Source organism: Callithrix jacchus, chromosome 19 (assembly GCF_049354715.1).
Source record: "Callithrix jacchus isolate 240 chromosome 19, calJac240_pri, whole genome shotgun sequence".
NCBI lineage: Eukaryota > Metazoa > Chordata > Mammalia > Primates > Cebidae > Callithrix > Callithrix jacchus.
In genome coordinates this window covers 30,024,132-30,037,466 of record NC_133520.1, presented here as the reverse complement: position 1 = coordinate 30,037,466, position 13,335 = coordinate 30,024,132, and the positions used below count along the sequence as shown (strand labels likewise).

Here is a 13,335-nt window from a genome sequence, read left to right as displayed (position 1 = left end):
AGCTGGTGTTAACATTTCTCACCACCCAAATCTAACCTTCACTTACAAGTGGTGGGGGAGATGGTGAGCTCCCTGCTCCCCATTCAGAATGAATAATGATTGCTAGGTACTGTCTCCTGGGAGTGTGACCATGCTTGGCTGCCTTATAGGAGACATTCAGTGGCTTCAACCTACGCTGTGCAGTCAGAGACCTGCCCTTCAGTCACTAAGGTTGTTTAATTTTTAGTTTCAGAACAGTCCCTGCTTTCTCTGGACCTTCAAATTCTATTTGTCTGTGTGTGACACAAGAGACACAGACAGATGAAATTATTCCAGTGGACGTACTGCTCTGGTTATGGTAAGAATTTTCGTATGGTTAGAAACTTCTGGTTGGTTTCCATTTTCCTTGCTACCTCAATATTTCCCTTGGAAATGTTGCACATGCAATAAAGGGCTTATACTCAAATATTGATTTTTCACTTGACTCTGAGGTAGAAGGTCCTTCAAAAATTCTACCACCCCAACCAAACATGAGTTTGGAAGGGTAAGCCTTGAGAAATCAATCAGCATAATGGCTGGTAGATAGGAGAATCAGAAAACCCAAGGGGGAGCTTTAGTGGAGATTTGGGATTTGAAAGGATCATACTTGGGCCATTTACCTTCTTTTTTGGTTTCCTTTCCTCGGTACAACGCCTCTTCTGGTTGTATCCCTACTCCAAGAGGGTGTTTCCCTTCTATTGCATGGCCCTCCTAAGAAGTATCCTCTTAAAAGACCAGTTAGATGGCAATTTTTGCCTTTTTTTAGATGGCATACATTTGGGGTGAGGTGTTAGTATGCAGAGGGAGAAAGCTCAGGAAAGAATAAGCCAGTGTACCTTGAAGTAGGAACAGAAGGGGAAAGGGTAGGAAAATGGCACCTGTGTGCTTCTCTGAGCAGCAGGTAATTAAGATCCATGTGCTGCCCACATTTATCTGCAGAGCTACATCCAAACCCTGGCAGCATGCACCATTGTTTTTGGAAATATGTCACAGCAATTATATCCTTACTCCTCTTGAGCTGCTTCTTCCATGAGAAAATTCAAAATGTTGAATATAAACTTTGTTGGTGAGTACCAGAACCTGATTGTGAGTACCTGAACCAATTTTCAGTTATTAAGTAGGAAAATAGCTAAATAAAAGTCAACATTTAGGCCTTATCTATGTGGGACACTCTAGAATCACTGTAAATGTTCTCAGAAAAGAGAAGTAAAGACTTAGAATAATTTTTTTAACAAACATAAAAGAAAGTAAAATAATTTTGTTTCATTTTTCTTAAGAAAAGATGGCTGGGCACAGTTGCTCATGCCTATAATCCTAGCAATTTGGGAGGCTGAGGTGGGCAGATCAGGAGTTTGAGACCAGCCTGAGCAACATGGGGAAACCTCGTCTCTACTAAAAATACGAAAAATTAGCCAGGCATGGTGGTGCGTACTATGGTCCCAGCTACTAGGAGGCTGAGGTGGGAGGATGGCTTTAGCCCAGGAGGTGGAGGTTGCAGTGAGCCAAGATCACACCAGTGCACTCCATCCTGGGCAACAGAGGGAAACCCTGTCTCAAGAAGAAAAAAAATGCAATTTGCTTTCTGTAAATTGCTCTGCCATGAAGGATATAAATGAGTAATTTGTTATAACTATCAATGGTGACAGTAGAGAAGAATAGATGAAGAAAAGGGACATTTCCAGGGGAAAACAGAGTAGTACCAGATATAAGAGACAATTGACTGTTAGATGCCTAATTTGTGGTTACTAAGAAACCCACTTGCTAGAAAGGTATGAAATAGGAGTGATAGAGACTTCCTGTAGCTTTCCCTCAAAAACTCTGCCAAGGGCTTCTGTGTTATTGAAGAAATCAGTCAAAACCAACCCTACCAGCTTGATTCACGGTTACTTTCTAAATTCCTGAATGTAAAACAGCCACTTTCCACTGTCCCTTGATATATCAGTTGGATTTGACTAGGGGCAGGGAGGAAGAAAGGGGACTCCAGGCGTGGAGAGGCCACCTCTAGATGACCAGGGCCACCTCTAGATGACCAGGCTGACTGGTAGGAACAGCAGGCAATGAGGACCTGTGTGCTGGTCACCTCCCAACCAGGACCTGGGCATGGAAATGTTATTTTTCCCATTTCTCACATGAAGGATTGGAAACAGCTTCCCCAAGTGGACACCATCTGCAAGTGAGAAGACCAAATCCCACACAGTTCCTGGCCAGGCTTTGAAATCCACATTTTTCCTAAAACACCTCAGACCAGCTGGAGCTAAGCATAGGGCAGGTGTGGGGAGTGGTTCAGAATGTGTGCGTGGTCAGATCTGAGCAAGAGAAAGGACTCTAGAATTGAGGCACCGGGCACTAGCACATCTCACAGAACCAAGCCCCGGCCTAAGCCGAGGTGGACCACACTGGTTAGCCTGATGACAATGGGGGCAGACAGGTGCTTACTCCACACAAGCTTGGGAGCCCCACCTCCCGACTCAGGACCCATGACATCTGCTGGAAAGCCCTGCATGTTCTTATGATGAGGTGGAAAGAATGGTTCCCTGAGCCCTGTTGCTGGGCCTCCCAAGGAACAGGAAGCTGAGGCTTGCCTAGCCTGTTTTACAGGGTGATCTGATCCTAAATTGTCTTCAGAGAATCTGGGGATGAATCTCAGGACTGACGTATCTTATCCTCAGAAGGAAAAGGAGGACATAGCTTGGCGGACAGTTCAGGAACAAATCGGCTCTGAAAGCAAGAACCATCTGCAGACCTTGAAGGAGATGCAGAGAGACTCCCCTCTTTCCCAGCCCCTCCCCAGGAAAAGAGTGAGGATCTGGGAGGGAGTGGTCAGACTGGGAGAAGGCCAGACAGGGTATTTCAGCCAGAAAAAGGAAGGAGGGTCGAAAAGGGAAGTGATTGGCATGTGGTGAGCAAAGAGGGTGCTCTGAGGCAGTGTCACGCTGTGGAATTTGGTGCACGTTATAATCTCAAGTGTGTTTTCCTCCCACCTGGCCACCCCTTGAATGGCCAACAGGACAGAAGGGCCATAGTGACCCCGAGAAGGAGCTGTCCCATAGTTAAGTTCAGTCACGTCAGGCTCCCAAGGAGGGGAAGACAGGAAGGGGGAGGAGCTGGAGGGAGCCACTAGAAAAGCCGTTGGATAGAGGGCAAAGAGGGCCATGTGGACTTCTGGGCTAAGTGCACTAGACTGCTGGACCCTTGGGTTTACATAGGTTTTCTGACATTCTATAATCCACAGATTGACCTGTGTAGCTGAGACAACTCTGAAGGTCTAGGCCAGGCTAAGATACTTTGCCAAGCCAGCAAACTTCCCTTTGGTACCTGGCAGCCTTGCCCATGACAGAGCCTTGCCCTTCACAAAGCTTTCCCAAGAGCCTTCCAAAGTATTGACCACAATACTCTGACCAAATAAAACCATATCACCATTTTTGATCAGCTATTAACCTCCCATGTGGACCACATGCCCCAGGAAAAGGAATGTGAATTGTCACTGGGATCGGCATAAGGGGAAGGCTTGGGAGGAGAGTCCTAGGAACTCTTCACCCTCCTCAAGTGCTAGTATGCCTCATGTCTCCCCCAGGACTGCTGACCCTGGGGATTGCCTCGTTGCAGCGTCCTCGTGGGAGCTACCTGTTGGACACCCTGCAGTCCATGTTCCAAGCTTCATCAGAAAGTGAGCTGGAGTATATTGTGGTGCTAGTCCACCTGTCAGGTCCTGACCCTGAGTGGCTCGGCAAAACAGCTGCCAATATTTCAGGTCTCTTCACAACACAGATTGGGGCGGGGAAGCTGCTGGTGATCCACAGTGGCTCTCCTCTCCCAGGAGGTCTGAGTGACATTAATCACTTATCACCCTGTGAAGCCCTCTATTCCAGGCAGAAAGTAGATCATGCCCTCCTCATGAACTTTGCCAGCAACCTCTCTGATTACTTTCTACTGTTGGAAGATCATATTCATTGCACCCCTAAATTCGTTGGTGCTATCTCTTTGGCATTATCAGCCTGGAAAGAACTACCTTGGGTGATCCTGGAGTTCGCCCACCTGAGCATCTCTGGGAACGTTTTCCACACCAGTGACCTCTCCCGCCTGACAGCTTTCTTCCTCCTCTTCCAGAAGGACACTCCTACTCACTTGCTTCTCTCTGAATTTCGTCTTCTCTTGGCCCAGAATGTCCCATTCACTTCAGTCCCTCTGTCTTCCACCACACGGCTGATTATTCTGTTTGGTGACATATGCTTTCCTGTGGAGAAGGATAGGGTCTTTGGTGAACCAGACAACCCTGCTGCTACTGTCCTCACTGACATGGTATCAGTATTGACTGTGATTCCACAATACGCTTATACACTGAACGAGGAGGGCTACTCTACCTTAGATCCTTTAAAAGGAAACTACCTGACAGTGATTCTGGACAGGCCACAAAGAGTCACCCGGATAGCGGTGCTGACAGGCTCTGACAAAGAAGGGAGGTACCAACTGCAGCAGGGGCAAGTGGAACTCGGCTATGATCCCCAGGAGGACCCCAAGGGCTGCACTCGCTATGCCCTTCTGGGGCCGCTGGTGGGAGGGAATTTGGACCAGATAGTATTTTCTGAAAAAGAGTCTGTGGAAGAGTTGAGTTGTATCCGACTGCTGGTGTTGGCATCTCAAGAGTCTTGGCTCCTGATCAGGCAGATCAAAGTCTGGACCGAGCCTGAGGAAGAAGAGAAATAGAGGGCACAGTGGGGATTCTGAAAGAACTGCCTTTGAGAATGGAATCTACATGGTTGGGAAGAAATAAATCTACACACCAATCAAGGGCTGCTCATTCTTGGTAGGGTGGTCATACAATTTATTGTTCAAACTAGGACACTTTTGAAAGTGAAAGGAAGCACTCTTTAAAAACCGCACTAGAACGGTAGGTACAAACCAGGACTGTCCTGGGCAAGATGAGATGCAGTGTCCTCCTAATGAAGAGTTTTAAGGTCTGATGAGGGGTGAAGATAAGACAACATCCTTCTGGCTTCCAAGGGCGGAAGAGAGGGAAGGTGTCACCATGAACTGCCTTGTTCTTGTCTATATACAGGTATAACATCCTCAGATCTCTCTTTGAGGGAATTATTCATCTATCTAGAGTTGGCAATAGTCTTTTTTTTTTTTTTTTTTTGAGACGGAGTTTCGCTCTTGTTACCCAAGCTGGAGTGCAATGGCGTGATCTTGGCTCACCACAACCTCCGCCTCCTGGGTTCAGGCAATTCTCCTGCCTCAGCCTCCTGAGTAGCTGGGATTACAGGCACGCGCCACCATGCCCAGCTAATTTTTTGCATTTTTAGTAGAGACGGGGTTTCACCAAATTGACCAGGATGGTCTCGATCTCTTGACCTCGTGATCCACCTGCCTCGGCCTCCCAAAGTGCTGGGATTACAGGCTTGAGCCACCGCGCCCGGCCGGCAATAGTCTTAATAGTATATTCATGACTGTTGAACTGACTTTGGTTCACATCTGTAGACCCAAACCTTCAATATACCAAGGTTGAGTTCTTTCCAGAGCAAAGTTTGCTGAGCTGGGTTTAAGGAATGGATGCTTCAAGTATCTAATTTCCTAGAACTATGTGCAAAATTTGCTGTAGGCTCATATGTCCATTTTTTCTAAGGAGAGGATACTTTACTTTGATTCAAGCACTGAGATGTTTCATGTCTTTTCCTAAAAAGTTAAGAGTAGCTTTCAGCAGCTGTAATCTTCTTAAGGGAAGAAACAATGTTACTTACAGCAGAATCTTTCTATTTCCATTGGAAAATAAGGAGTTAGGATTACACATTCTTTCATGTATCTAATTAGCAAATATCTGGATGCATACTTAGTGTTGGATGCTTTTAAAGACGGTATGAATAATAAGGTGAACTAAACATTGATGATACCAGCAAGGGACTTAACAGCAAAAATCAGTAATTAAAATGAAATGTGACACAGATATCAATTCTCTCTAAATTGAATAAATTGATGAACCCCAATAAAAACACAAATGAGGTGTTTTGTAGTTTCTTTTGTTTTTGAAATTTTTCCTAAAGTTAAACTTGCAGAAAAATATATTTGTGCCTAGCCAGTTGCCTCTCACTAGAATGTTTATTCTCCCATTTCGTTAGAAACAGAATAATGTCATGGGAGACCGTGTGTACATTTAAAAAAGAAGAAAATACCCATGTTTCTTGCAATTTAGATTGGCCAATAATATAAAAGCAAAAAAATGCTTTGGGTGGAATTTCCATTTTAAAATTCCAATGGAGGCTTAGTTGGCTGGCAGAAACCTTCTTTTGAGTTGGCCTCCTGATTCTTCTTTACCTTATTACTTTACTGTTGCTTTAAATGAAATGCTTTATATATTTTGTTCAGCTTTTCTAGTTGTCTTCAAATAGAGCTTATTTGAATTATGTAGCTCAGTATTAGAAAAAGATTTTATGTACAACTTGAAAATATCTCAAGACACAGCATTAAATGAAAAATCAAGCTTCAGTACAACGTACACAAAATTATTCATTCATACATTTCTATTCGTGTAATTATAAAAAGAACCTGGAGGATTCTGTTACTGGCTATTTGTATGACTGAACCCTGTAAAAACACTCCTGGTTCAAATAACTAAGTATACTTCATGCAATACTTAAAAGCTGTTTTTAAGTTTATCATTGAAATGAAAAGAAAATAAATCTCAGAGACCAAAAAAGGTAAACAAAATAGAAACCCAGATAGGTAGATAAGAACTTAAGCTGCCTTTTGCCCTGAAGCAATTAACCAAGCACCTGCAATATTGAGCTCCTTTTTTAACAGCTATTTGAGCTGCATGGAACAAGAGAAAATGTCACGGATTACCCAAGATATCAAATATAACATGAGACCACCATGTAAAGCTGCAACGTCAAAGGACTACACACTCATCTCAGGATGCTAAAAATAAACATCTACCATAAAACAGACAAAATAAATTGTACCTATTTCTATCTTTGCACTATTAAGAGATAATCTTCCCTGATAACTCCTAATCATAAACTGTTCTTTATGTGGATTCGCAACCACTCAAATTAACATGACCAGGGGCTCCCGAAAGTCTCCAGTCAAGACTGTATTTTAAATTAGTCACAATGCAAGTTGTAGCACTCCTCAGGATGCCTGGAAAAAACAAAGCAAATCCTTCAGAAAAATCTAGGACTCAGAATCTTCTCAAAGTTCTACAAAACATAAGTTTATGGTAAAAAAATAAAAGTAAAAATGCAAACACACAAGGAAATAAGCCCCTCCCCCAATTCCGGAAGAAGCAAAAAAACAAAAAATTAGAAGCAGAGCTGAAAAGACGTCAAATATTGGAAATGCCATACACAGAATTAAAGATAACTATTAACATATTAAAAAAAAAAGTCAGCCAGGCGTGGTGGCTCATGCCTGTAATACCAGCACTTTGGGAGGCTAAGGCAGGTGGATCACAAGGTCAGGAGTTCGAGAACAGCCTAGCCAATACGGTGAAACTTTGTCTCTAACTAAAAATACAAAAATTAGCTGGGTGTGGTGGTGGGCGCCTATAGTCCCAGCTACTTGGGAGGCTGAGGCAGGAGAATCGCTCGAAGCTGGGAGGTGGATGTCGCAGTGAGCTGAGATAGTGCCATTGCAGTCTAGCCTGGGTGACAGAGCAAGACTCCGTCTCAAACGAATAAATAAATAAAAGTCAACACTGACAATTTAAGAATATGAAACTTAAAAAAGGACAAAGAGAACTTGATAAATAAACAAATAGAACTAAAGAGGAAAAAATGTTATAATTGAAATTTAAAACCAATGAACAAGTTAAAAAGCTGACTTGATGCAATCAAATAGAAAATTAGTGTAGAATTGAAGATATTATCCATAATGCAGCACAGGATTAAAATATAGGGAAATAATATGAGATCGAAATCACAGGCTTAGCAGACTGAAGAACAAATATAATTTCAGTCAGGGTTCTGCCCAGAGAGATCTGAGAATTAAGGAGAGGTAATGTTCAAGAAGGTACTAACTAAAAACTATTTTGCAGAACTGATGAAAGGAGCCAACTGTTAGATTGAGGAATCTCAATAAACAGTAAAAAAAGAAATCAACCCCTATCAGAGAAAAATACAGAACATCAAAGAAAAAATAAGTTACTAAAGGCAGCCAGAAAGAAAAGAAAGTTCACTTATAAAGGAAAATAATTACCCTGACAGGTAAGGCGGTGGCAACAATTTTGCCAGAAAACAAAACACTGTCTTCAAAATGTTATAAGAAAATGAGCAGCAACTTACAATTAACTTCTCAACCAAATTGTCTTTCAACATGAGAAGATTCTTAAAAAACTAATAAACACGAAAAGCAGGGAGTACCAGAAGATCCTCATTACTAAAGGACATACTGCAGGAAGCAGGAATATCATTCCAGCTGGGAGTCTAAGACACATGAAAGAATGATATGTAAAGAAATTAGTAAATGTTGGCTGCACACGGTGGCTCATGCCTGCAATCCCAGCACTTTGGGAGGCCTAGGTGGGCGGATCACCTGAGGTCAGAAGTTCGAAACCAGCCTGGCCAACATGATGAAACCCTGTCTCTAGTAAAAATGCTCTAGGTGACAGAGTGAGACTTCATCTCAAAAATAAGAAAATAAATAATGCCAATTAATAACCATACACTGGCCTCTAGGTGTTAAAGTAAAAAGAAGAATCACGTCTCTCTCTTTAAATCAAAAGAAATGATAAAGCTTAGAGAGGAAGGCACGTTGAAAACCAAGACAGGCTGGAAGCTAGGCCTCTTGTGTCAAACAGTTAGCTAAGTTGTGAATGCAGATAAAAAGTTCTGAAGGAAGGCCAGGAGTGGTGGCTCATGCCTGTAATCCCAGCACTTTGGGAGGCCAAGGCAGGTGAATCACCTGAGGTCGGGAGTTCAAGGCCAGCCTGACCAACGTGGAAAAACCCTGTCTCGACTAAAAATACAAAACTAGCTAGGTGTGGTGGCGCATGCCTGTAATCCCAGTTACTCGGGAGGCTGAGGCAGGAGAATCACTTGAACCCAGGAGGTGGAGGTTGCAATGAGCCAAGATCAAGCCATTGCACTCCAACCTGGGCAACAAGAGCAAAACTCTGTCTCAAAAAAAAAAGAAAAAGGTCCTGAAGGAAATTTAAAGTGCTACTCCAGTGAACACATGAATGATAAGAAAGTGAAGCAGTCTTATTGCTGATAGGGAGAAAGTTTGAGTGGTCTGGATAGATCAAAATTCCCTTAAACCAAAGCCTAATGCAGAGCAAGGCCCTAATTCTCTTCAATTCTATGAAGGCCAAGAGAAGTGAGGAAACTGCAGAAAAAAAGTTTGAAGCTAGCAGAGATTGGTTCGTAAGTTTAAGGAAAAAAGCCCTCTCCAAAATCTAAAAGTGCAAGGTGAAGCAGCAAGAGCTGAAGTGCATCACGTTATCCAGAAGATGTAGCTAAGATCATTGATGAAGGTGGCTGCACTAAACAGATTTTCAGTGAGAATGAAACAGCCTTCAAATGGAAGAAGATGCCATCTAGGGCCCTCTCTCTCTCTCTCTCTCTCTCTCTCTCTCTCTCTCTCTCTCTCTCTCTCTCAGACAGAGTCTCGCACTGTTGCCCAGGCTGGAGTGCAATGGCATGATCTCAGCTCACTGCAACCTCCACCTCCTGGGTTTATGTGATTCTCCTGCCTGAGCCTCCCAAGTAGCTGGTGTTACAGACGCATGCCACCACATCCATCTCATTTTTTGTATTTTTAGTAGAGATGGGGTTTCACTCTGTTGGCCAGACTGGTCCTGAACTCCTGAACTTGTGATCCGTCTACCTCAGCCTCCCAAAGTGCTGGGATTATAGGTATGAGCCACCACACCTGGCCTGCCATCTAGGACTTTCATAGCTAGAGGGGAGAAGTCAATGCCTGGCTTCAAAGCGTCAAAGGACAGGCTCACTCTCTTGTTTGGGGCTAATGTAGCTGGTGACTTTAAGTTGAAGCCATGTTCATCTACCATTTTAAAAATCCTACGGCCCACGGCCAGGCGCGGTGGCTCATGCCTGTAGTCCCAACACTTTGGGAGGCCAAGGCGGGTGGATCACGAGGTCAAGAGATCGAGACCATCTTGGTCAACATGGTGAAACCCCGACTCTACTAAAAATACAAAAATTAGCTGGGCATGGTGGCGCATGCCTGTAGTCCCAGCTACTCGGGAGGCTGAGGCAGAATTGCTTGAACCCAGGAGGCAGAGGTTGCAGTGAGCCAAGATCATGCCATTGCACTCCAGCCTGGCTAACAAGAGCGAAACTCCATCTCAAAAAAAAAAAAAAAAAATCCTAGGACCCTAAAGAAATATACTAAATCTACTGTACCTGTGCTCTAGAAATGGAATAACAAAGTCTGGATGACAGCATATCTGTTGATAGCATGGTTTGCTGAATATTTTAAGTCCACTGTTAAGAACTGTTGCAAAAAAAGAAAAAAAAAAGATTTCTTTAAAAATATTATTATTGACAATGCAACTGATTACCCAAGAACTCTGATGAAGCTGAACAAGAAGATTAATATTGTTTTTATGCCGAAACAACATCCATTCTGCTATCTATGGATGGATCAAGGACTAAATTTGACTTTCTAAGAAATACATTTAGTAAGGCTATAGTTTTTTGGTTTTGTTTGTTTTTGAGACTGAGTCTCACTCACTGCCACCTCCATCTTCCAGGTTTATGGGATTCTCCTGCCTCCGCCTCTTGAGTAGCTAAAGCTACAGGTGCCAGTCACCATGTGTGGCTAATATTTTTATTTTCGGTAGAGGCAGGCTTTCAGCATGTTGCCCAGGCAGGTCGGAATTCCTGACCTCAAGTGATCTGCTGGTCTCGGCCTCCCAAAGTGCTGGGATTACAGGCATGGGCCACTGCACCAGGCCTAGTGAGGTGACAGTTGTATGATTCCTCTGATGGATCTGAGAAAAATAAGTTGAAAAATCTCTGAAAGCGTTTACCATTTCAGATGCCATTAAGAACATTTCTTACTCATGGGAGGAGGTCAAAATATCAACATTGACAAGAGTTTGGAAGAAGTTGATTCCAGTCTTCATGAATGACTTCGAAGGGTTCAAGACTTTAGTGGAGGAAGTACCTGCAGAGGTGTTACTTCTGGTTCAACAGAACTATAATTAGAAGTGAAGTCTGAAGATGTGACTGAATTGCTGCAATCTCATGATAAAACTTGAAAAGATAAGGAGTTACTTCTTATGGATGATCAAAGAAGGGGGTTTCTTGAAGTGGAATCCACTGCTGGTGAAGATGCTATGAACATGGAAATGACAACAAAGGATGTAGAACATTATACAAAAAATTAGCTGGGTGTGGTGGCAGGTGCTTGTAATCTCAGTTACTTGGGAGGCTGAGGCAAGGAGAACCACTTGAACCTGGGAGGTGGAGGTTGCAGTGAGCCGAGATTGTGTCACTGCAGTCCAGCCCTAGCGACAGGCTGTCGACAGTGTGAGACTCATCTGAAAAAAAAAAAAAAAAAGGACATTATATAAACTTAATTGCAGCTGGGCACAGTGTCTCAATGCCCGTAATCCTAGCACTTTGGGAGGCCGAGGTGGGTAGATCATGAAGTCAGGAATTCAAGACCAGCCTGGCCAATATGGTGAAACCCCGAAACCCCATCTCTACTAAAAATACAAAAACTAGCCAGGTGTGGTGTCCCGTGCCTGTAGTTCCAGCTACTTGGGAGGCGGAGGCAGAAGAGTCACTTGAACCTGGGAGGTGGAGGTTGCAGTGAGCTGAGATTGACCCACTGCACTCCAGCCTGGGGAGACTCCGTCTTAAAAAAAAAAAAAGATGAAGCAGCAGCAGGATGTGAGAGGACTGACTCCAATTTTGAAAGAAGTTCTACTGTGGGTAAAATGCTCTCCAACAGTGTAACCTGCCACAGAGAAATCTTTTGGGAAAGGAAAAGTCAATCAATGTGGCAAACTTGATTGCCATGAAGGAAGGAAGCCAATAAATAAATCACTGGTCATTTATTTATGGGAGAATTGTACAGCCGTGTTCTTCATTAGAGGAAGAGTGATGAGATCCAGTGCTCAAGCAGAGGGAGTGATTTTAAATTAACTAATGGTAACAGGTGTAGAAGGCAGAGTATAAGGGTGCCAAAGCTGGAGAGTGGGTGGACACAGTGGAGGGGGTCTATAGAAGTTCTTTTCTTATTGCTTTAATTTCTCAGTGAAAAAAAAAGAGGCAAAGTTATAAATTGAGAGTGAGGATGAAGAAAAGGTAATGGAGGCTCAGAGGACAAAGAAGATGGGAAATTGTCTATGAGATTATGAGGGAGAATGAATTAGGGAAGCATTACAAACAACATAAAGGGCCTACTCAGGGCTCTTGACTATGAATTCAACAGGATGTCAATCATGACGGTTGTGTGTTTCTCCCAACCATGGTCAGCTGAATAGGTGCAGGCTCATAATAAGTAGAGAAGATTGACCATTGGACTTAAACAGTGCTGTGGGTTTTCCAATCTTATACAATGAATTGAGACGCAAAGCAGTTACAAAAACATGCAAGGCTATGACTATAGGGATGGACGACTGAGTTAAATCTGTGTAAGCATGGGAGAAAAGATGTCAGGGAGGTGAGGTGTAGTAAGAGATGGAGGCAGTTCAGTGTCTGGGTCAGCACTCAGTGTCAGTGATAACAAGACATGAGGTGCCCTGACGACCTCTCAGTACCTGAGGAAATCTCCCCACTGAAAACAATCCAGCAACTGCAGCTATTACTAAAGGCAAAACAGAACCAACAAAAATCTAACAAAGCATCACCAACTTCCATAGGAACCTTGCTCAAAATCACTGGCATTTTCTAGCGTGACCATGTGATTTGTAAATATCATGGGCCTTAAGAGTGAGGATTTGAAGTCAGAGTGCATGAATAAAAAACATAGCTCTACCTCTTAAGCAACTTCTTTCGGCCCCTCTAGTCATTTTCTCATCTCTAATACAGGAATAAAAATAGCTCCTACTCATAAGGCTGTGAACATTAAATGGTTTAATTAATGAAAGACATTTAAAAGAGTATCAGGCATGTACTAAGGGCTTGTTTATATTAGCTAATACCAACAGTGTCTTCATCATTTAAAGGGTTAACTCCTAATCCTTTGCAAGAATACCATCTAGCCACTACCTACATCTGCCAACTCACTGCTACTGGCCATCCCATACTCTGCTCATTTCCTGGAATACCATTTCTCCCATTATTCTTTGACAATGTACAATGCCCAAACAGGCATGGAGAACTTGGACTTGATTCAGACCATGTCCTT

General features: G+C 43.2%; 1 pseudogene; it reads left to right on the top strand.

Annotated features, from left to right (window-relative positions):
- Window positions 1-3,251: 3,251 nt before the first annotated feature.
- LOC118149497 (alpha-1,3-mannosyl-glycoprotein 4-beta-N-acetylglucosaminyltransferase-like protein MGAT4E pseudogene) lies at window positions 3,252-5,128 on the top strand (annotated as a pseudogene).
- The last annotated feature ends 8,207 nt before the right edge of the window (window positions 5,129-13,335 follow it).